General features: G+C 42.0%; 1 protein-coding gene across 7 annotated transcripts in view; it reads left to right on the forward strand.

Annotated features, from left to right (window-relative positions):
* The first annotated feature begins 1,684 nt into the window (after positions 1-1,684).
* The window catches only part of LGALS8 (galectin 8), a 49,991-nt gene continuing 27,127 nt past the window's right edge, over positions 1,685-24,548 (forward strand). For 4 of the 7 annotated variants that reach the window (XM_044239407.1, XM_044239408.1, XM_044239406.1 and 1 more), the window contains exon 1: positions 1,686-1,775. The gene's annotated coding sequence lies outside the window, so the exon portion shown is untranslated. The other 3 variants (XM_044239403.1, XM_044239405.1, XM_044239404.1) reach the window with 2 other exon arrangements.

Genomic DNA, 24,548 nt, shown 5'->3' on the forward strand with positions numbered 1-24,548 from the left:
TTTATAAAATTGGGGCACTAAAATTTGTTCACATTTTGCTTCTAAGACACTCTTTTTATATCGTACAAATTCTAAATTGGCAGCCCCTCTTAAGTGTGTCTTCTTGGGTGAGGAAAGAGGTCAATAAAGTGATGAAAAGACATTGATGCAACTAGAAACGATCCCTTCAGCTTTGGAACTCTAAGGCAACTGTCCGCAAATAATTTGTAACATCTACGTTATTGTTTTGAACTGATATTCTGAATGTTTATTGCTGTGTTTCGGGGACAAAATCATCTCAAGAACCACTCTTGTAATTATCCCCTGTCTCCTCCATCATTAGCTTTCTCCGCTGTACTGTATCATTCATAGGAGTAGAGTCAGTAATGTGGTGGTAAATGTTTAATATCCAGCTTTGGGGGTGGGGTGAGTGGGGGAAAGCCTTAGGTGGTAGTGGTGTGGTGTAAATACTTCCACTCGTGGCCAATTTCAAGATTCCAGCATGGAAATGAAGTGCAAAATTGGGTCTCCCAAGCCAGTATGATCCAACTCCAATATATCCCTGAAAATGTTTTTCAAACCTCAGTTGATAACGCGCTAATGGGTCTTGCAAACATTTTAGTGGCAGCGTTTTTTAAATGAAAAATTAGAGTGCTTTGCATAACAAGAGAATTGTTTTGCAAAGTTTTTTTCATAATTTTAACTATGTATGCGACAAGTCACAACGTACATGTAGTTCTTATTGGGGCTTACTCATTGAGTCTACAAGGCACCACTGTAGTATCTTCTTTTTTTAAAGATTTAATTAGTTTATTTGAGAGAGAGAGCGCGCAGAAGTGTGCATGAAATGGGGGTGGGCGGAGAGGGGAGGGGAGGGTAGTGCGTGACGAGGGGTGGGAGAGTGGGAAGGAGGGGCAAAGGGAGAGCGAGAGACAGGCAGACTCCACGCCGATTGCTTGAACATGAAATCTTTGCGGTGCCTAATAGGAAACAGATGGCAAGCAGCCAGCTGTTCAAGTAGCTTACATAATTTGATTTGCATTTGTTTTTACAGCAAACCAGCGGCCAGTGTGGGTCCCTGACTGAGAAATCGGTTATTTACTGGACATCTAAGTCTGCTCGTAACTGTGCCCCATCTTGCTGGCACTGTTCCGTAGGGGAGGCGTGTAACTTAGAAAACCAACTCGTCAAGTACTTGGCGAGTCGTCCACAGCTGCGGCAAGTCCAAGTTAAAGTAGCCCGACGCGGCGCGCGGGGCTGGGCGCCGTGCAGTGGTACCGAACCCGCTCCCCGCCCATGTCACGGGTACCCAGGTTGTGTACGGGCAAAAGGGGGCGCCTCCAGGGCGGGTTATCTTTCACAGCACCATCTGCACTCTGACCCGAGGCAGAGGCCGGGACACGTGCGCGGGCGGAACACGCGGGGCCCAGGGTGCTCCAGTTTTCTCCTTTCCAGCCCATCCGGGGCAGGCGAGCCGGGCAGAGGCAGGCGGGCGCGCTCAGGAATTCTTAAAACACACGCAGCTGTCCTCCCTCCCGGTCCGTCCCTCAGCAAGCCGAGGGCGGAAGGTCCGCCTGGCGGCGATCCGCGGCCACACGCGCGCAGCGCCCTGACCGCGCCCGACACACGGAGGCGGGGCCGCCGGCGACTCCCTCCGGGGCCTGCGAACCGCGAAACGGAGGCGGACTGATTCCTCTGGCTTGCCGTAGTCGCCCACGCCTCCCGGGGTCCCGGGGACGCGCTGCGGCGGAGGAACAGCTCGGTGCGCGCCGCACGCCTGCGACGCCAGTCCCGGGGTGAGTCGACCGACGGCGGTTCGCGGGGGGAGCGGCGGCCGAGGAGGGGCCCCAGACGTCGCCGTCTGCGAGTCGGAGTTTGGTGTCTGGGACGTCTGGGGGACACCCGTTCCACAGGTTCTCTCCGCGGCCGCGTGGGGCGGGGTGGCGGGAGGCTCCCGGGAGGGACTCCCCGCGGGACCTGTGGCCCGGCCCTCCGGGCGGCGGCTGCCGGCTGCCCCGCCGCAGACCCTCCCCTCCCCTCCCCTGCGCACCTGCGGGCTCCCAGCCCCAGCCTAGCGCCGCCGGCCCCCGGGGGCTCCGGACACCTGGGGACGAACCTCCTCTGCTCTCCGGACTCTCAGCAGACGCGTTCGTTCTAGATGCCGAGTCATTTGACTGCAGTGTTAAAAAGTTGGGAGCGTAGTAGCTTTGACTGTCGGGGAAACGTGATGGTGGCTTTTTGTGAAGCGAATAAACAGCGGGACCCGTCCCTTTGGGAATGACGGGTTTCACGCAAGCCTGGGGTTTAAACCGGGTTACTCTCTGGGCTTGATGTCGGTGATCAGTGCGGCCGTGGCATCTCTGTCCTTTCTGTTGGCTCGGATTCACCCTTCCTGAATTTGACGGAGCGGAAGGGTTGTGAGGCTTTGACTAAAGTCTAAATTGGTGGCAGGCTGGGGTTACAGTTAGGTGGTAAACCTAGAGGGAGGCAGTGTTTTGTTCATAGAAACTCGTAGATGCGGTTACTGCGTATTTGTGGTGCGGTGTAGTGACAGAATTGGCGGAAGTAAATGTAGGAAGATTCACTTTCGTTTCTCTTTTAGTTCTGCTCGACGACCTCAAGGCTTCCCTGGAGCTAGTTAATGTGAACTTCTATCAGATGAGTACTTTTATCTTAAAGCTGCGGCTGATGCACAGCAGCCTCCGCCCCTCCCCGCCGGTAGTAGTTGCTGTTATAAGCCACAAGGGAAACTATATCATTGTTATCGAAGGGATTGGGTTTTTTCTTTTTTTCAGATTTTATTTATTTATCTATTTGAGAGAGCGAGCGAGAGCATGGGCCCGGGGAAGGGACGGAGGGAGAGGGACAAGCCGACTCTCCGGGGAGCTGGGAGCCCAGATCAGGACCCCAGCCAGAGTCAGAGCTTAACGGACCAGGCGCCCCTGGATTTTTTTTCTTTTTGGCTTGTTTAATGTGGAGGAGGAAGAGCAATGCCTCCTATTAAAATAAGAGCAAGCATTTATAAAGCACTTACTATTCCACTGTTTTATTAATTCATTTAATCGGAACAAACCTGTAAGGTGAATGCTATTCTTATTCTCACTTTACAGGCGAGAAGAGTTAAATGAATATCTTTAGTAATTGTACAGGACTCTTTGCTATTATTTTATTTTTAGTAATAAATTCCAAATTAGAGATTTTCTATGCATGTATCCTGAATTTATTATTTGGTTTTATTTTTGTTTGAGCAACTTTAGGATTTGGGTGGCAAAAATAAGGACAATTAGTGCTAATTTTGCTTATCACAATTAACGTCGTCTTTCCTCCTGCTGTTACTAACTTGCCTGCATGATCCGATGAACTTGGTATTCTTTTTTAATTGAAGAATAATTGACATATATTGTGTTAGTTTCAGGTGTAACATTGAGTCTGTATTTATAAGGTTTATATACGTTATTTATGAAATGATCACAATAAATCTAATGAACATCTACCACCACAAAGTTGTTACAGTATTATTGACTATGTGTATATGTAGTAAACATCTGTTACTATAATGGAACCAACAGGAGTCTGCTCCTTGGTGAGTCAGAAACTACACCTGGGTGAGCTGTCCCACAAAGGAAGCTTTATTTGCATCCAGTAAGGAGATCCTGGGGAGTAACTTTCAAAGCTGGGACTCCCCTAGGCGAGGGGAAAGGGTTGTTATGTAAGTGAAGTTTGTGCTTCTCCTGGGTATTACATTAGTATTATAATGAGGTCAAGGTAATTGTTGGTTATTCTGGAGGTCACTCCTTGGTCCTTCTGTACAAGCCTGAGTCAGGGGTTTAGGGCCACCAGAGTTCTTCCTCTGGTCATTATTATTTTTATTTTTATTTATTTATTTGAGAGAGAGAGAGAATGAGAGGAGAGAGGTAAGCAGGAGAAGCAGACCCCTTTGCAGAGCAGGGAGCCCGATGCGGGACTCAATCCCGGGACTCCAGGATCATGACTTGAGTCCAAGGCAGTCGCTTAACCAGCTGAGCCACCCAGGTGCTCGTTTGGTAATTATTGATTGAGATGTTTCCATCATGGGATATTATGCCCACAGGGTCTTTTGCCTGAATTAAGACATAAGCTGTAAAGAAGAGCTTAAGGAAAAATGCAGGATACCAAGGTTGGTGGGTAGAAGGAGCTGGGTGGTAAAGGTCATGTCTTGGGGGTCTAGTTGGTGATGTCACCCTACAAGATTGTTACAATATTAGTGACTATATTCTGCATTATATCCCTTTTATTATTTACTTTATAACTGAAAGATTCTGTCTCTTCATTTCCTTCACGTGTTTCCTCCATCCCTCCTACCCCGTTCCTTCTGGAAACATGAGTCTCTTTTCTGTTTTGTTACATACTTCACTTAGCCTAACACCATCTAGATCCATCCGTGTTTGTTACGAATGTCAAAATTCTGTTATTTCTTATGTCTGAGTCATATTCCATTATACATATAAACCACATCTTTACCAGTTCAACTAATGGACATTAGGTTGCTTCCATTATCTTAGCTATTGTAAATGCTGCTATGAACATAAGATTATATATGCCTTTCCTAATTAGTATTGTTCATTTTCTTGGGTAAATATCAAGAAGTGGATTTGCTGGACCATATGACAGTTCTATTTTTAATTTTTTGAGGAACTTCCATACTGTTTCCCACAGTGGCTGTACCAGTTTACATTCCCATCATCAGTGTACCAGGGTTCCCTTTTCTCCACATCCTTGTCAACACTTGTAATTTCTTGTCTTTTTGATTTTAGCCATTCTGACAGGTGTGAGGTGATCTCTCATTGTGGGTTTGGATTGCATTTCCCCGGGGGTTAGTGATGTTGAGCATCTTTTCTTGTACCTGGTGCTTATCTGTATGTCTTCTTTGGAAAAAGGCCTATTCAGGTATTCTGCTCATTTTTTTTTTTTTTAAGATTTTATTTATTTATTTGAGAGAGACAGTGAGAGAGAGCATGAGCGAGGAGAAGGTCAGAGAGCGAAGCAGACTCCCCATGGAGCTGGGAGCCTGATGTGGGACTCGATCCCGGGACTCCAGGATCACGCCCTGAGCCGAAGGCAGTCGTCCAACCAACTGCGCCACCCAGGCGTCCCTCATTTTTTAATCATACTCTTTGCTTGATACTGAGTTGTATTATTTTATGTATTTTGGATGTTTTATATATGTATTTTATGTATTTTCATTGTTAACCCCTATTGGGGTATAGTTTAAAAATATCTTCTCCCATTCAGTAGGCTTCCCTTTTGTTTTGTTGATGGTTTCCTTCACTGTGCAAAAGCTTTTTATTTTGTTTTTGGCCCATTTGTTACTATTTTGTCCTTGCCTGAGGAGACAGAGCCAAAAACATGCTGTTGACACTGATGTCAAAGAGCTTACTGCCTATGTTGTATGAGTTTTATGGTTTCAGGTCCTATATTTTATAAGTTTTTAACCCATTTTAAGTTTATCTTTTTATTTGTTACAAGAAAGTGGCCCAGTTTCTCTTTTGCATGTAGCTGTCCACGTTTTCAACATCAGTTATTAAAGAGACTGTCTTTTCCCCATTGTTGCCTCCTTCATCATAAATTAATAGACCATGTAACCATGGGCTTATTTCTGTGCTCTCTGTTTTGTTCTGTTTATCTCTTTGTTTTTTATTACCCTACCTTGTAGTGTACTTCAAAATCTCGGAGAATGATACCTCCAGCTTTATTCTTTTTGTCAGGATTGTTTTGGATATTTGTCTTTTGTTCTGTTTGTTTGTGGTCCTGTACAGATTTTAGGATTATATTTTCTAGTTCTGTGAAAAATGCCGTTGGTATTTTGATGGGGATTGCATCAGATCTTTTTTTTTTTTTTAAGATTTTATTTATTTATTTGACAGAGAGATCATAGGTAGGCAAAGGGGAGAGGCAGGCAGGGAGAGGAGAAAGCAGTCTCCCTGCTGAGCAGAGAGCCCGATGTGGGGCTCCATCCCAGGACCCTGGGATCATGACCTGAACCGAAGGCAGAGGCTTTAACCTGCTGAGCCACCCAGGTGCCCTGCCTCAGATCTTTTGATTGCTTAGGGTAGTTTGGACATTTTGACATTATTAATTCTTCCAGTCGGTGAACATCGTCTATCTTTCTATTTATTTGTGTCCTCTTCAGTTTCTTTCATCAGTGTCTTAGAGTTTTGAGATTCTAGGTCTTTCACCGCCTTGATTAAATTTATCTCTAGGTACTTTATTCTTCTTGATGTAATGGTAAATGGGATTGTTAATATCTGTTTCTGAGAGTTCACTATTAGCGTATAGAAAAGCACTCATTTCTGTATACTGGTTTTTATATCCTGCAGCTTTACTGAATTCATTTATTCTAATAGTTTTTTGGTGGAGACTTTAGAGTTTTTTAGGTTTTTTTTTTTATAGTATGTCATCTGCAAATAGCAACAGTTTTACTTCTTCCTGTCGAATTTGGATGCCTTTTATTTCTTTTTCTTGCTTAATGGCTGTGACTAGGACCAGGACTAGTACTGTGTTGAATACAAATGGTGCAAGTGGGCAGATTTGTGCCTGATTTGAGAGGAGAAGCTTTCAGCTTTTCACCATTGAGTAGGTTGTTAGCTGTGGGTTTGTCATATACGTGATCTCTATTTTGTTGAGGTATGTTTCCTCTGTACTCACTTTGTTGAGAGTTTTTATCAAAAGTGGATATTGAGGGGGCATCTGAGTGGCTCACTGGGTTAAAGCCTCTGCTTTCGGCTCAGGTCATGATCCCAGGGTTCTGGGATCGAGCCCCGCATCGGGCTCTCTGCTGAGCGGGGAGTCTGCTTCCTCCTCTCTCTCTGCCTGCCTCTCTGCCTACTTGTGATCTCTGTCAAATAGATAAATAAAATCTTTAAAAAAAAAAAAAAAAAGTGGATATTGAATTTAAGCAAATGCTTTTTCTGCATCTGTCGAGATGTTCATATGATTTTCATTCTGTTTTGTTAATGTGGTACAGCATATTAAATTTTAAGGACCTATTTTATATTTTTATTTTAGCCAGAAGCTTCCATTGAGGTTAAACAATAAATTTGTTGTTTAACCCTTAAACTGTCCCTGCTCCCCTTCCCCCAGGGGACCTACTTAAAAACAAGTCCCAGAAACCAGCTCCAGGTAACAAAGCTCAAATACAAGGGTGGGTCAGGCCAGGTGGAGACATTCGATCAATGGTGGGGGGGGGGATGCATACTGTCTCCCTAGTTACCAAGGAGTATGGGGCCCACCCTTTGGGAGCCTTTGGGGCACCAATCCCAACCAAGGTGATAGGCTGGGTCAAATGTCTACTAGGGTAAATTGTAACTCAGTTGGTCACCTAGCATCACTGTGGTGTTTCCTGTGTGTGTTACAATCTCATTGGCCACCTGTGCATGGCCAGGCCTGACTGCATGGCATTTGCCCTTAAAAGCTGGTCTGTGAGGGGCACCTGGGTGGCTCAGTGGGTTGAGCCGCTGCCTTTGGCTCAGGTCATGATCTCGAGTCCCGGGATCTCTCTGCTCAGCGTGGAGCCCGCTTCCTCCTCTCTCTCTCTCTGCCTGCCTCTCTGCCTACTTGTGATCTCTCTCTGTCAAATAAATAAATAAAATCTTTAAAAAAAAAAAAAAAAGCTAGTCTGTTTCACAGGGTCGCCCTCCCTGTCTTGTAAGATGTGTGTCCCTGAACGTTCGGTTAGATTCTTGATGCTTGGCGTGTAATAGAGCTTTGCTTGACCTTTGCTTTATATCAGTCTCGCTCCTTTAATCACGGACCCATTATTGGGGGCATAACAAAATGATTTGCGGATATTTAAAGAACCTTGCATCCCCAGAATAAATCCCACCTGAGCACATGTATGATCTTTTTAATGTATTGCTGAATTCAGTTTATTAATATTTTGTTGAGGATTTTTACAGCTATGGTCATCAGGGATATTGGCCTGTAATTTTTTGGTAGTGTCTTTGTATGGTTTGGTATCAGGGTAATGTTGGCCTTGTAGAATGAGTTTGGAGTAGAAACATTCTTTCCTTTACAGTTTTTTGGAGGCGTTTGAGAAGAATAAGCAGTAACAGTTCTTGAAATGTTTTGTAGAATTCACCTGTGAAGGTTTCTAAGTCCTGGACTTTTATTAGGAGTTTTTTTTTTTTTTTAATTAACGTATAATGTATTATTAGCCCCAAGGGTACAGGTCTGTGAATTGCCAGGTTTACACTTCACAGTTCTCACCATAGCACATACCCTCCTCAGTGTCCATAACCAAACTCCCACCCCTCCAACCCTGTTTGTTTTGTGAGATTAAGAGTCTCATATGGTTTGTCTTTGTCCCGATCCCTCTTGTTTCATGTATTCTTTTTCTACCTCCCAAAGCCCCCACATTGCCTCTCAATTTATTAGTTTTTTGATTACTGATTCAATTTCATTCACAAGTGATTGGTTTCTTCAGATTTTTAGTTTCTTGCTGATTGAATTTTTTTTTAAGATTTAGATTTATTTATTTGACAGACAGGAGATCACAAGTAATCAGAGAGGCAGGCAGAGCGAGAGAAAGGGAGGGAAGCAGGCTCCCTGCTCAGCAGGGAGCCCGATGTGGGACTCTATACCAGGACCCTGATATCATGACCTGAGCCAAAGGCAGCAGCTTAACCCATTGAGCCACCTAGGCATCCTTGCTGATTGAATCTTGAAAGATGGGATGTTTCTAAGAATTTATCTATTTCTTCTAGGTTGTCCAGTTTGTTGGCATATAATCATTTGTAGTGGTCTCTTATGACCCATGTATTTCTATGGTATCGGTTGTAACTTCTTTCATTTCTGATTCTACTTATTAGACCCTGTCTTTTGCTTGATTAGTCTGGTTAAAGGTTTATCAATATTGTTTCTTTCAAAGAACCCATTTCATTGAACTTTACCATTTTTTGTCGCCATTTATTTCTGCTCTGATATTTATTATTTCCTTCCTTTTACTAATTTTGTACTTCTTTTTTTTCTATTCTCCTGAGGTGTAAGGTTGGACTGTTTAATTTTTTTTGTTTTTCTTTTTCTTGAGGTAGGCTATGGACTTTCCTCTTAGAACTGCTTTTGCTACCTCCTGTATGTTTTAGAATGTTGTGTTTTCATTTGTCTAAAGGTATTTTTAAATTTTCTCTGATTTTTTTTCATGGATCCATTGGTTATTTAGTAGCATGTTCTTTGTCTTAACATGTTTGTGGAGGGTTTTTTTTTTCTTACTGTAAGTGATTTCTGGTTTCATTCTATTGTGTTTGGAAAAGTTGCTTGATACGATTTCAGCCTTTTTAAATTCATTGAGACTTATTTTGTGGTCTTAATGTGTGGTCTTTCCTAGAGAATTTCCATGTGTAGTTGAAAAGAATTACTATCTCCTGTGTTGGGATTGGATGTTTTGTATATATCTATTCAGTCCACCTGATCTAACGTATCTTCTAAGGCCAGTGTTTTCTTATTAATTTTCTGGTTGGGTGGTCTCTCCAGCCAACTGTATTGCTGTTAATTTATTCATTTGTGTTTGTTAGTATTTGCTTTATATATTTAGGAGCACCTATGTTGGGTGAATAAGTATTTACAATTGTTACATTTTCTTGTTGGGTTGATTTAAAATTATGTAATGCCCTTGTCGCTTGTTACAGTCTTTGTTTTAAAATCTATTTTGCCTAAAATAAGTATTGCTATGCCATGTTTCTTTTCTTTCCTGTTTGTGTGGAATATATTTTTCCATCCTTTCACTTTGAATTGGTGTGTGTCTTTAGATCTGAAGTGAGTCTCCTGTAGGCAGTGTATAGATAGGTCTTGCATGTTTATTTATTTATTTAAAAATTTTATTTTTTTTAAAAGATTTTTATCTATTTATTTGATAGACAGAGAGAGATCACAAGTAGGCAGAAGGCAGGCAGAGAGAGAGGGGGAACCAGGCTCCCCGCTGAGCAGAGAGCCTGATGTGGGGCTCGATCCCAGGACCCTGAGATCATGACCTGAGCCGAAGGCAGAGGCTTAAACCACTGAGCCACCCAGGTGCCCCTAAAAAATTTATTTTAATTTCAGTATGGTTAATGTACAATGGTATATTAATTCCAGGTCTACAGTCCAATTCTCTGTAGTACTCAGTGCTCATGAAGGTAAGTGTACTCTAATTCCCTTCACTTCTTTCACCCATATTCCAGCCCTTCCCCTCTGGTACCTGTGTTTGTTCTCTGTAGTTAAGAGTCTGTTTTTTGGTTTGTTTCTTATTTTTTCCTTTTGTTAAATTCCACATATGAGTGAAATCATATGGTATTTTTCTTTGACTCATTTCACTTAGCATTATACTCTCTAGATCCATTATGTTGTTGCAGATGGCAGGATTTTATTCTTTTTTATGGCTGAATAATATTCCACAGTGTGTGTATGTGTATGCGTGTGTGTGTATATATACATACATATATATATGTATATGTATGTATATATATATATATATACACACACACACACACACACACAGAGTCCACATCTTCTTTATCTGTTCATCTGTTGATGGATACTCGGGTTGCTTCCAAAATTTGGCTATTGTAAATAACACTGTAGTGAATGTAGGGGTGCATATATCCTTTCAGATTGTTTTTGTATTCTTTGGATAAACATCCAGTAGTGCAAATACTGGATCATAGAATAGTTTTATTTTTTATTTTTTGAGAAACTTCTGTACTGTCTCCCACAGTGGCTGTACCAGTTTGCATTTCCATCACGAGGGTTCCTTTTTCTCCACATCCTTGCCAGTACTTGTTGTTTCTTGTGTTTTTTATTTAGCTATATCTATTGAGGTTTTGATTCATATTTCCTTGATGTGAGTGATGTTGAGCATCTCTTCATGTGGCTGTTGGCCTTTCTGGATGTTGTCTTTGGAAAAATGTCTGTTCATATCTTCTGCCTATTTTTAAATTGGATTATTTGTGGGGTTTTGGTGTTGAGTTGTGTAAGTTCTGTATTATGTTTTGGATGCTAACCCTTTATCAGATGTCATTTGCAGATACCTTCTCCCATTCATTAGGTTATCTTTTAGTTTTGTTGGCTGGTTCCTTTGCTGTGCAGAGCTTTTTATTTTGATGTAGTCTCAACAGTATATTTTTGCTTTTGTTTCCCTTGCCTCAGGAAGCATATTTAGAAAGACATTGTTATGGCCTGTGTCAGAGAAATTACTGCCTGTGTGCTCTTTAAGGATTTTTATAGTCTCAGGTCTCACATTTAGGTACTTAATCCACTTAGAGTTTATTTGTGTGTATGGTGTCAGAAAGTTCTTTTGCATGTCCGGTTTTCCAGACACCATTTATTGAAGAGAATGTCTTTTTCTTATTGCATATTCTTTTTTTTTATTTCTTTTCATTGTTCCAGAATTCATTGTTTATGCACCACACCCAGTGCTACATTCAATACACACCCTCCTTAATACCCACCACCAGGCTCACCCCCATCCCCCTCCCCTCCAAAACCCTCAGTTTGTTTCTCAGAGTCCACAGTCTCTCATGGTTCATCTCCCCCTCCGATTTTACCCAACTCACTTTTCCTCTCCATCTCCCAATGTCCTCCATATTATTCCTTATGCTCCACAAGTAAATGAAACCATATGATAATTGACTCTCTCTGCTTGACTTACTGCACTCAGTATAATCTCCTCCAGTCCCATCCATGTTGATACAAAAGTTGGGTATTCGTCCTTTTTGATGGAGGCATAATATTCATTGTATATATGGACCACATCTGCCTTATCCATTTGTCTGTTGAAGGGCATCTTGGTTCTTTCCACAGTTTGGCGACCATGGCCATTGCTGCTATGAACATCGGGGTAGAGATGGCCCTTCTTTTCACTCCATCTGTATCTTTGGGGTAAATACCCAGTAGTACAATTGCAGGATCATAGGGAAGCTCTATTTTTAATTTCTTAAGGAATCTCCACACTGTTTTCCAAAGTGGCTGCACCAACTTGCATTCCTACTAACAGTGTAACAGAATTAAAATAGGTATTAACTCTTCTCCTTTCTCCATATCGTCTTCAACACATGTTGTTTACTGTCTCGTTGATTTTGGCCATTCCAACTGCTGTAAGGTGGTATCTCAGTATTGTTTTGATGGGAATCTCCCTAATGGCTAATGATAATGAACCTTTTTTCATGTGTCTGTTAGCCCTTTGTATGTCTTCATTGGAAAAGTTTCTGTTCATGTTCTGCACATTTTTTATGTGATTGTTTTGTGTGTTTTGAGTTTGAGGAGTTCTTTATTGATTTTGGATATCAGCCCTTTGTCTGTACTGTCATTTGCAAATATCTTCTCCCATTCCATGGGTTACCCCTTGTTTTGTTGACTGTTTTTTTTTGCCATGCAGAAAGAAGCTTTTGCTCTTGATGAGGTCCCAAAAGTTCATTTTCACTTTGTTTCCTTTGCCTTTGGAGACATACCTTGAAAGGAGTTGCTGTGGCCGATGTCAAAGAGGTTACTGACTTTGTTCTCCTCTAGGATTCTGATAGACTCCTGCCTCACCTTGAGGTCTTTTATCCATTTTGAGTTTATATTTGAGTATGCTGTAAGAGAATGGTTGCATTTCATTCTTCTACACATAATTGTCCCAATTTTCCCAGCACTGTTTATTGAGGAGACTATCTTTTTTCCAATGTATATTTTTTTCCTTCTTTGTCAAAGATTATTTGACCATAAAGTCAAAGGTCCATATCTGGGCTCTCTACTCTGTTCCACTGGTCCAAGTGTCTGTTTTTATGCCAGTACCATGCTGTCTTGGTTGACCACAGCTTTGTAGTAAAGCTTAAAATCAGGCCATGTGATGCCCCCAGGTTTTTTTTTTCCCAGCATTTCCTTAGCACTGTGGGGTCTTCTGGTTCCATACAAATTTTAGGATTGTTTGTTCCAGCTCTTTGAAAAATGCTGGTGGAATTTTGATCAGAATGGTATTGAAAGTATAGATTGCTCTAAGCAGTATAGACATTTTAACAATGTTTATTTTTCTGATCCATGAGCATGGAATGTTTTTCCATCTTTTGGTGTCTTCAGTTTCTTTCATGAATGTTCTGTAATTCCTCGAGTACAGATCCTTTACCTCTTTGGTTAGATTTATTCCCAGGTATCTTAAGGTTTATGGTGCTCTAGTAAGTGGAATTGATTCTCTAATTTCCCTTTCTGTATTTTCATTGTTAGTGTATAAGAAAACAACTGATTTCTGTACATTGATTTTGGATCCTGCCACCTTAGTGAATTGCTGTGTGAGTTCTAGTAGTTTGGGGGTGGAGACTTTTGGGTTTTCCATATAAAGTATCGTGTCACCTGTGAAGAGAGAGAGTTTGATGTCTTCATTGCCAATTTGAATACCTTTTATTTCTCTTTGTTGTTTGATTGCTGTTGCTAGGACTTCTGGTACCATGTTGAACAAGAGTGGCGAGAGTGGGCATCCTTGTTGTGTTCCTGAGCTCAGAGGGAAGGCTGTCAGCTTTTCCCCATTAAGGATGATATTTGCAGTGGGTTTTTCATAGATTTTATGAAGTTGAGGAATGTTCCTTCTATTCCTATACTTTGAATTGTTTTAATCAGGAATGGATGTCTTATTGCATATTCTTTTCCCCTATTGCATATTCCCTTATTTGTCAGAGATTAATTGGCCATAACATGGGGCGCCTGGGTGGCTCAGTGGGTTAAGCCGCTGCCTTCGGCTCAGGTCATGATCTCAGGGTCCTGGGATCGAGTCCCGCATCGGGCTCTCTGCTCAGCAGGGAGCCTGCTTCCTCCTCTCTCTCTCTCTGCCTGTCTCTCTGCCTGCTTGTGATCTCTCTCTCTGTCAAATAAATAAATAAAAAATCTTTAAAAAAAAATTTGCCATAACATTGTAGGTTTATTTATTTGCATTCTATTATTTTCCATTGATCTTTGTGTCTATTTTTGTTCCATACTGTTTTAATTACTAAAAGCTTTGTACTATAACTTGAAATCTGGAATCGTGATACCTCCAGCTTCATTTTTCTTTTTCAAGATTGCTTTGGCTATTTGGGGTACTTTATGGCTTCTTACAAATTTTAGGATTATTTGTTAACAGTTCTGTGAAAAATGTTGTTGGTATATTGATAGGGATTGCATTAAGTGTGTAGATTGCTTTGGGTGGTATGGACAGTTTAACAATATTTGTTCTTGTAGTCTGTGAACACGGAATGTTTTTCCATTTGTTTTTGTCAACTTTGGTTTTTTTTTTTTTTTATCAGTGTTTTATCATTTTTAAAGTACAGGTCTTTCACCTCTTGGTTAAGTTTATTCTTAGGTATTTTACTATTTTGGGTTCCGTTGTAAATGGGAGTTTTCTTAATTTTTCTTTTTGCTGCTTCATTATCAGTATATTGAAATGCAGTGGATTTCTATGTATTGATTTTGAATTTGCAACTTTACTGAATTGCTTTATCAGTTCTAGTAGGTTTTTTGGTGGAGTCCTTAGGGTTTTCTGTATAGAGAAGCATGTCATCTGCAAATAGTGACAGTTTTACTTCTTCCTAAGTAATTTGGATCCCTGTTATTCTTTTTTCTTGTCTGATTATTGTGGCTAGTACTTCTAGTACTATGTTCAGTAAAAGTGGTAGGAGTGGACATTCTTATCTTATTCCTGACCTTGGGGGAAAAGTTCTCAGTTCTCCCATTTAGGATGATATTAGCTGTGGGTTTTTCATATATGACCTTCGTTATGTTGAGGTATGTTCCCTCTAACCCTACTTTGTTGAGCATTTTTATCATGAATTGTGGTTGTTCTTTGTCAGATACTTTTTCTGCATCTATTGAGATGATTATATGGTTCTTATCCTTTCTCTTTTTAAAATTTTTTTAAAGATTTTATTTATTTGACAGAGATCACAAGTAGGCAGAGAAGCAGGCAGAGAGAGAGGAGGAAGCAGGCTCCTTGCTGAGCAGAGAGCCTGATGCGGGGCTTGGCCCCAGGACCCTGGGATCATCACCTGAGCGAAAGGAAGAGGCTTAACCCACTGAGCCACCCAGGCGCCCCTCTTATCCTTTCTCTTATTGATGTGGTGTATCACATTTATTGATTTGGGAATCCAAGAATAAGTCCCACTTGATAGTCCCACTCATTCAAGTCCCACTTGAATATTTTTAATGTATTTTTGGATTCAATTTGCTAATATTCTGTTGAGGGTTTTTACATCTGTGTTCATCTGAGATACTGGTCTGTTCTCCTTTTCTGTGGTATCTTTATCTGGTGTTGGAATCAGGATAATGCAAACATCATAAAATGAATTTAGAAGTGTTTCCCTTCCTTTTCTGTTTTTTGGAACAGTTTGAGAATAGGTATTAACTCTTCTTTAAATATTTGGTAGAAATTGCTTGTAAAACCATCTGGTCCTGGAGTTTTGTTTGTTGGGTGTTTTTTGTTTTCTGATTCAATTTCATCACTAGTAATTGGTCTATTCAAATATTCTGTTTCTTCCTGCTTCAATTTTGATAGGTTATATGTTTCTAGGATTAATCCATTTCTTTTAGGTTGTCCAATTTGTTGGCATATGATTTTTCATAATATTCTCTTACTAATCTTATATTTCTGTGGTGTCAGTTTTTTTTTAATTTTATTTATTTATTTGTCAGAGAGAGAGGGAGAGCGAGCGAGCACAGGCAGACAGAGAGGCAGGCAGAGGCAGAGGGAGAAGCAGGCTCCCTGCCGAGCAAGGACCCCGATGTGGGACTCGATCCCAGGACGCTGGGATCATGACCTGAACCGAAGGCAGCTGCTTAACCAACTGAGCCACCCAGGCGTCCCTCTGTGGTGTCAGTTTTATCTTGTCTTTCATTTCTGGGTTTTTTTTAGTATTTATTTGGTTATTTGTATTGATTGGATGGGTCTGGATAAAGGCTTATCAATTTTTTTAAAGATTTTTATTTATCTGACAGAGAGAGATCACAAATAAGCAGAGAGAGGCAGGCAGAGAGAGAGGAAGGCAAGCAGGCTCCCCGCTGAGCAGAGAGCCTGATGTGGGGCTGGATCCCAGGACCCGAAGATCATGACCTGAGCCAAAGGCAGAGGTTTTAACCCACTGAGTCACTCAGGCACTCCAAGGTTTATATATTTTGTTTATCTTTTCAGAGAAACAGCTTTTGGTTTCACTGACCTGTTCTATTTTTTTAGATTCTATATTGTTTATTTCTGCTCCAGTATTTATTGCTTCCTTCCTTCTGCTGGTTTCGGTCTTTTTTTTTTTTTTTTTCCCTAGTTCCTTGAGGTGTAAGGTTAGATTGTTTGGTTTTTTATTTTTCTTCTTGAGGTAGGCCAATATTGCTATGAACATCCCCTCTTAGAACTGCTTTTGCCGGATTCCAAAGATTTTGGACTGTTGTGTTTTCATTTTCATTTGTCTCCATGTATTTGTTTTGTTTTTTCAATTTATTTATTTTTAGAAAAACAGTATTCATTATTTTTTCACCACACCCAGTGCTCCATGCAATCCGTGCCCTCTATAATACCCACTACCTGGTTCCATGTATTTTTTTATTTCCTGTATGATTTTTTTTTTTTTGGTTGACCCTTTCATTGTTTAGTAACGTTATTTTTTTTTAAGGTTTTTATTTATTTATTTATTTGACAGAGAGAGAGAGAGAGAGATCACAAGTAGGCAGAGCAGCAGATAGAGAGAGAGGGCTGAGGGGGTGAGACGCAGGCTCCCTGCTGAGCAGAGAGCCCGATGGGGGGCTTGATCCCAGGACCCTGGGATTATTACCTGAGCCAAAGGCAGAGGCTTAACCCACTGAGCCACCCAGGCACCCCTAGTAACATGTTATTTAACCTCCATATATTTGACTCTTCCCACATTTTTTCTTGTGGTTGATTTCTAGTTTCATAGCATTGTGTGGTTTTGATCTTTTTAAATTCATACTTGTTACATGATCTGTTGTGGCGAATGTTCTGTGTACTTTTTTTTTTTTAAGATTTTATTTATTTATTTGTCAGAGAGAGAGGGAGAGAGAGCGAGCACAGGCAGACAGAGAGGCAGGCAGAGGCAGAGAGAGAAGCAGGCTCCCTGCCGAGCAAGGAGCCCGATGTGAGACTCGATCCCAGGGCGCTGGGATCATGACCTGAACCGAAGGCAGCTGCTTAACCAACTGAGCCACCCAGGCGTCCCTGTTCTGTGTACTTTTGAAAAGAATGTGTATTCTGCTGGCTCAGATTGGAGTGTTCTGATTATATCTGTTAAATCCGTCTGGTCCAGTGTCATTCAAAACCACTGTTCCCTTGTTTTTCTGTTTGGATGATCTGTCCATTGATATAAGTGGGGTGTTAAAGTCCCCTGCTGTTATTGTATTACTATCAGTCAGTTCCTTTATGTTTGTTACTAACCGTTTCATGGATCTGGGTGCCCCCATGTTGGGTGCATAAATATTTATGATTGTTCCGTCTTGTTGGAGTGTTCCCTCTATGATTATATAGTATCCTTCTTTGTCTCTTGTTATGGTTTTTGTTCTAAAGTCTGTTTTGCCCAGTGTAAATATTTTTACTCTGGCTTTTTTTTTTAAGATTTTATTTATTTATTTGACAGAGATCATAAGTAGGTAGAGAGGCAGGCAGAGAGAGAGGAGGAAGCAGGCTCCCCACTGAGCAGAGAGCCTGATGCAGGACTCCATCCCAGGACCCCGAGATCATGATCCGAGCCTAAGGCAGAGGCTTTAACTGACTGAGCCACCCAGGCATCCCTACTCTGGCTTTCTTTTGACATTCATTTGCATGACAGATGTTTCTCTATTCCCCCATTTCAAGCCTGCATGTGTCTATAGTTCTGCAATGAGTCTTTTGTAGGCAGCATATAGATGGGTTGTGTGTGTGTGTGTGTGTGTGTGTGTGTATGTTTAAAGAATTTATTTATTTCAGATAGAGAGCACAAGCAGAGGGAGAGGGAGTCTGATGTGGGACTTGATCCCGGAACCCCAAGGTCATGACCAGATTCAGATGCTTAATTGAACTGAGTCACCCAGGTACCCCTGGTCTTTTTTTTTTTTTTTTTTTATAAATCCACTCTGTCACTCTGTGTCCTTTTTAAAAAATTTATTTTATTATTCTTTAAAGATCTTAGATTTTTAAAAAATATTTAAAGATTTTATTCACTTATTTATTAGAGAAAGAAAGCGTGGGCGTATGCAAGCACAGGGAGGAGCAGAGGGGCAGGGGGATGGATGAGCACTCTATGCTGAGTGAAGCCTGATGCTGGGCTCAGTTCCAGGACCCTGAGATCTTGACCTGAACTGAAACCAGGAGTCAGATGCTCAACAGACTGAGCCACCCAGGCACCCCCCCAACCGTTTGTCTTTTAATTAGAGCATTTATTCCATTTACATTCCAAATAATTATTGATAGGTATGTATTTTTTGCTCTTTTGTTACTAACTTTGTGGTTGTTTTTATACTTCTTCTGTATTCCATTCTTCCCTTGCTCCCCTCTCTAATGGTAAGTCTGCTTTCTTCAGTGATTTACTTGGATTTCTTTCTCTTTTATTTTTGCATATCTGTTACTGATTTTTGATTTGTGTTTAATATTGGGTTTGTAAATGACATTTTACATATATAGCAGTCTGCATTAAGTTGATGATTGCTTAATTTTAAACCTATTCTTCACTTCTCTTTCCCCACATTTTAGGTAGATGGTATCGTACTTTACATTGTTTTATTTTATACATGGCCTGAGTGATTTTTACAGATATACTTATTTTTACTGCTTTTGTGTTTCCTACTTGTTACTCTTACTCATGGTTTTTCCTTTCTGCTCAAGTAGTCCTCTTTAACATTTCTGGTAGGGTTGGTTTAGTGGTCATGCACTCTTACCTCTCCTTTTATTCTGAATGACAGCCTTGCTTGATAGAGTATTATTGGCTGCAGATTTTTTTCCTTTAAGTGCTTTAAATATATCATTCTTCTCTATTCTGGCCTGCCTGGTTTCTGCTGAAGAATTAGCTGATAGGCTTATGGAGTTCTCTTTCTCTTGCTACTTTTTTTTTTTTTTTAAGATTTTATTTATTTATTTGACAGAGATCGCAAGTAGGCAGAGAGGCTGAGAGAGAGGGGAAGAACCAGGCTCCCCGCTGAGCAGAGAGCCTGATTCGGAGCTTGATCCCAGGACCCTGAGATCATGACCTTAGCCAAAGGCAGACCTCCTGATCCACCCAGGCGCCCCGTCTCTTGCTACTTTTAAATGCTCTCATTATCACTACTTTTGTGCCATTTTAATTACTTTGTGTCGTTATGTGGGCCACTTTGGGTTGATTTTTTGGGGGGTGTCTGTGTCCCATAGATCTGGATATCTGTTTCCTTGCCCAGACTTGGGAAGATTTCAGCTATTACTTCAAATAAATTTTCTGCCCCCTATTTCTTTCTTCTCCTTCTAAGATTTCTATACTGCAAATGTTATGCTTGATGGAGTCACTGAGTTCCCTGAGTCTGTTCTCATTTAGCATTTTTTTTTTCTCTTATCGGCTCAGCTTGATTACTTTCCATTACTCTGTCTTCCAGGTCACTGATTCATTCTTCTGCTTTGGTCCCTGCTGTCTATTCCATTAGTGTATTTTTAATCTCATTTGTTTTGTCCTTCATCTTTGCTTGGATCTTCTTTATCTCTGTTCAGGGTCTCACTGACATCCTCTACTTTTTTCTCAAATCCAGTGATATGATTATTACTTTAGATTCTCTGTCAGGCATATAACTTATCTCCATTTTGCTTAGGTCTCTTGCTGTGGTTTGGTCTTGTTCTTTCATTTGGGAACTATTTCTCTGTCTCCTCATCTTGTCTAACTCTCTGTGTCTGTTTCTTTGTGTTCGGAGAGTCACCTATGTCTCCTGGTCTTGAAAGTTGTAGCTTTATGAGGATTTCCTGTAGTGTCCTCTAGTGTGGTATCCCCGTTTTGGAACCTGGTGCCTCAGGGGTGTGTCCAGTGTGTGTTATAGGCATCCTGCTGTGGTGGCTGAGCCCCTTGTGACTTCAGTCCATTCATCCTCAGTGGCTCTCTTTGTTGTGGGCAGTGTTTGGTCCTTGCAGTGTGAGTGGACCCGTCTTTGGGCTGCCAGGACTTGAGCTGAGTGAGAACAGGCATTTGCCAGAGCTGTGGTAGCTCTGAACTTCTGGGTGCTCTGTGTTGTTCCCCATGAAGCTTTAGTTGGTGGGTGGGACCTGCAGTCAGAGCAGATGTCTGCCTCCACTCCTCTGCTGGGTGAGCATTCAGACTGGTGTGTGTGGTCATATTCCCCTCGCCCTGGGGCAGTAGTCACTGGGAGTCAGGCCAGCCCCTGCCAGGGCTGCTTGCACACTGCCTGGCTTGTGGCCCGGCTTTGAATGGGCCCCATCCAGAAGTGTATTGGAGGCTGTAGATCTGCAACATGGGGGACGGGGGTGTGTGTGTGTGTGTGTGGTGGGCAGCAGTGTTAGCAAGGTTTGCACACTGCTGGTTTTCTACAGCAGAGGTCCAGAAGTGAACTGAAGCACGCCTGGCTGAAGGGGCATATGCCTGAAGCCAAGGGTGTGGGAAGGGATGGAAGCAAGTTAGGTAGTGAAAGTCAGCACAGCGCTTGTTCCCACAGATTGCTCTGTATTTATGCTGGGGGGAAGGCGGGGGAGGGAAATGGTGCTTGTCAGTTTCTTTGTTCCTGACAGAGTACCCCAGTGACCCCTGCCCCTCTAGGACCTGCGATTAGTAAATAAATCTCCCTCCCATGGGCCCCAAGCATGTTTCAAATTGCTGCTTCTGTTCTGTATCTCTCTAGGCTATTTGTTGGGCTCTTTCTTTTTTTATTTTTTTTAAAGATTTTATTTATTTATCACAAGTAGATCACAAGTAGACAGAGAGGCAGGCAGAGAGAGAGGGGGAAGCAGGCTTCCCTGTGAGCAGAGAACCCGATGCGGGACTGGATCCCAGGACCCTGAGATCATGACCTGAGCCGAAGGCAGCGGCTTAACCCACTGAGCCACCCAGGCGTCCCTGTTTGACTCTTTATTTAAGGGCAAGGACTGAGCTGCTCATTCTCTGGGCTCTTCCACAGCTGGGCCCACTGATTTTTAGAATTCCAGACTTAAAGTCCCGCTGGTTGAACAGACTCATAAAATTCAGCCACTTTGGCTTTCAAAGCCAAATATTAAGGGAATTCATCTTCCCCGTGTGATCTTAGTGTGATAGTCTGTTCCCCTTCTCCCGGCCTGCGTGTTCCTCCCATCTTTGGGAGGCTCATAGTCTGTTTAGCTTCTCACTGTGTTTCCACCCTTCTTGCCCTCTTACATGTGGTCTTTTCTCTGCATTTAGTTCTGGAGTTTGTTCTGCCTTCAGGTTGTTTTCTGGTTTTTTATGCTGAAATGGGTGTTTAATTCTGTCTGTGGAACAGGGTGAGGCTGAGGGTTCTCCATCTTCCCAGCATTCCTCCTGAGAGGCCCGTAATCAAAGACGCGAGACTGATACAAAGCGAAGGTCAAGCAAAGCTTTATTTGTGCGCCAAGCATCGAGAATCAAACCTGACCGTTCGGGGCCGCCTTTTACAGAGAGGGACCCCTCCCAGCCTCACAGACTTTTATAGAGCAAAGGCCATGTGGTTGAGCCTGGCCACACACAGGTGGCGAATGAGATTGTAACACACAGAGAAAGCTGCACAGTCATGCTAGGTCACACACAGGTGGCCAACTGAATTACAATTCACCCCATGTAGCTATTTGAACTAGCCTATCACCTTGGTCAGAATTGGCGCCCAAAAGGTGCGGCCCACTCTCCTTGGTAGCTAGGGAGACAGTATGCCCGCCCCACTGATTGGATGTCTCCACCTGGCCCGACTCATCCCTGCAGCTGGGTTCTGTTATCTCCACCTGACCCTCCCCGTCCTTGTATTTGGGCTCTGTTACCAGGGACTGGTGGACCACATTTTACTGGTTTCCCGCGGAGGGGTGGGGTGGGCAGGGTCAGTTTAGGTTTTACTGCATAAACAACAAAATGGCTGTTCAACCAAGGTGGAGCAGCTCTGGCTAAATAGGCCCTTACAGTCCACCTTATTGTTTTGGGGGTTTTTTTTCCCCGTTTCGTTTAGTTTAGTTTTGTGAAATGTACTCAGCCATCCTAAGTCTTTTTTTTTTTTTTTAATATTTTATTTTTATTTATTTGACAGAGAGAGATCACAAGTAGGCAGAGAGGCAGGCAGAGAGAGAGGGAGAAGCAGGCTCCCTGCTGAGCAGAGAGCCCGATGCGGGGCTCGATCCCAGGACACTGAGATCATGACCTGAGCCGAAGGCAGAGACTTTAATCCACTGAGCCACCCAGGTGCCCCCATCCTAAGTCTTTTAATGAGCATTTAATCCATTTGCATTAAAAGTAATTAATGAAAAGTATGTATTTATTGCCATTTTATTGGTTGTTTCCTGGTTGATTTTGTAGTTTCCTTTTTTTCTCTTGTGATTTTATGACTTTCTTCCATGTGATGTTTGGATTCCTTTCTCTTTTATGCATGTTTGTCTATTACAGGCTTTTAGTTTGTCGTTACCATGAGGTTCATGTATAACAACCTCGTATACAGCAGTCTGTTTTAAGCTGGTGGTTGCGTGAGTTGGCGCCTGTTGTAAAAGCACTGCGTTTTTACTCTCGTTCCATGTCTTTTTAATGTCATGTCTTACATCCTTTTATTTTGTGTGTCCCTTGAGTAATTATTGTAGATAGAATTGATTTTTCTACTCTTTCTTTTAACCTTCATGCTGACTTTCTCTGTTATTGATCTGCTATCTGTACCATATGTTTGCCTTTACCAGAGAGATTTTTAAAATGTATTTCTTACTTCTCCTTATGGTGTTTTCTCCTTAAAGAAGTCCCTTTAATATTTCTTGTAGAGCCAGTTAGTGTTGATGCAGTAAGTTCCTTAGCTTTTGCTTTTCTGGGAAACTCTTTACCTCCCCTTCAGTTCTGAATGATAACCTTGCTGGGTAGAGTATTCTTGTTTGTTAGTTTTTCCTTTTAGCACTTTGAATATATTGTGTTTCTCGCTCCTGGCCTGAGAAGTTTTTGCTGAAAAAAATCAGCTGATAATCCAAGGGGTGGGGGGTTCTGCCCTTTTTTTTCCTCTTGGTGCTTCTAAGATTCTCACTTTATTTTTAACCTTTTAATTGTAACGTGACTTTGCATGGATTTATCTCGGTTTTGGGGGGGATTTTGGGGGGAACTCCATGTGCTTCTTGGACCTGAATGTCTGTTCCCTTCCTCAGGTTTGGGAACTTTTTGGCCATTATTTCTTTAAAAAGTTGTTTGCCTTCTCTCTCTCTCTATTTTTGGGGGGGATCCCTATAATGTGAATGTTAGTATACTTGATGTTGTCATAGAGGTCCCTTAAACTATCTTGTACTTAAACTTATTATTATTTTCTTTTTTTGCTGTTCATTATGGATGATTTCCACTACCCTGTCTTACAGACCTCTGATCCATTTTTCTGTATCTAATCTGCTGTTTATTCCCTCTACTGTATTTTTCATTTCTGTTACTGTATTCTTCAACTGTGATTGGTACTTTCTTATATTTTCTGTTTGTTGAAGTTCTCAATATGTGCACTCATTTCTGCTCCCTAGGTCAGTGTCTTTTTGACCATTACTTTGAACTGTTTATTGGGTAGATTGCTTATTTCTGTTTTGTTCTTTTTCTGAAGTTTTGTCTTGTCGGTTTTTTTTTACATTTTTATTTATTTATTTTTTGTTTATTCTTTGTTGTTGTTGTTCTTTTGTTTGGAACATATTTTCTTGTCTCCTCATTTTGCCTGTCTCTGGTTCTGTGTATTAGGTAGTTCTCTATGTCTCCCAGTCTTGAAGGAGCGACTGTATGTAGATGTCCTATGGGGCACAGAAACACAGTCCCCTAGGCCTCCATAGACCATCGTTGCTCAGGGCTTTCCCCTGTGTGGGCTGCACGTGACCTCCTGTGCTTGGACTCCTTGCAGTGCTTGGACTGCAAGTTGTCCTCCCAGCCACCTGGCTGCCAGGTTCCTCTGGTGGGCGGGGTTATCGCCCCCTTGGCTGTGAGGCCACACAGAAGCACAGGGTCATGTGGGGCTCTCAGCAGCGTGCACCCCCTGACACTAGCAGTCTAGAGGGCGGATCAGCATGACAGAAGGAGACAGCAAAAATGGCTTGCCACTGGTATCTCAGTCCCGGGGAGAGAACCAGTGTCCCCTGCCTCTCCAACAGGTGGCCCAAAGTTAATAGGGGGTCTCCTTTACCTGTAGTCTCTGTGCTTCTTGTCTGGTATTTTTGTGCTGGTTTCTGGGTCAAATGAGTCTGCACAGGCCCTTTAAGAATGGGTTTTCCCTCCCTAGATTCCTATAGTTTGTATGGGTGATTCCCTGTCAGTTTTGAAGGCCAGTTGTTTGGGGGGCCATCTCATCTGTGCAGGATATAAAGCCTGATGTGAGTTTGAATTTCTTACTCCTCTGGGAAAATTTCCATACCTTTGAGATCTGTCTGGACTGTGCAATGCCATGCCTGGGTGTGGTTTTTCCATTAGTGAGACAAGATTTCTGCCTCCTCTACCTGT

Source organism: Neovison vison, chromosome 2, assembly GCF_020171115.1.
Source record: "Neovison vison isolate M4711 chromosome 2, ASM_NN_V1, whole genome shotgun sequence".
Classification (NCBI taxonomy): Eukaryota; Metazoa; Chordata; class Mammalia; order Carnivora; family Mustelidae; genus Neogale; species Neogale vison.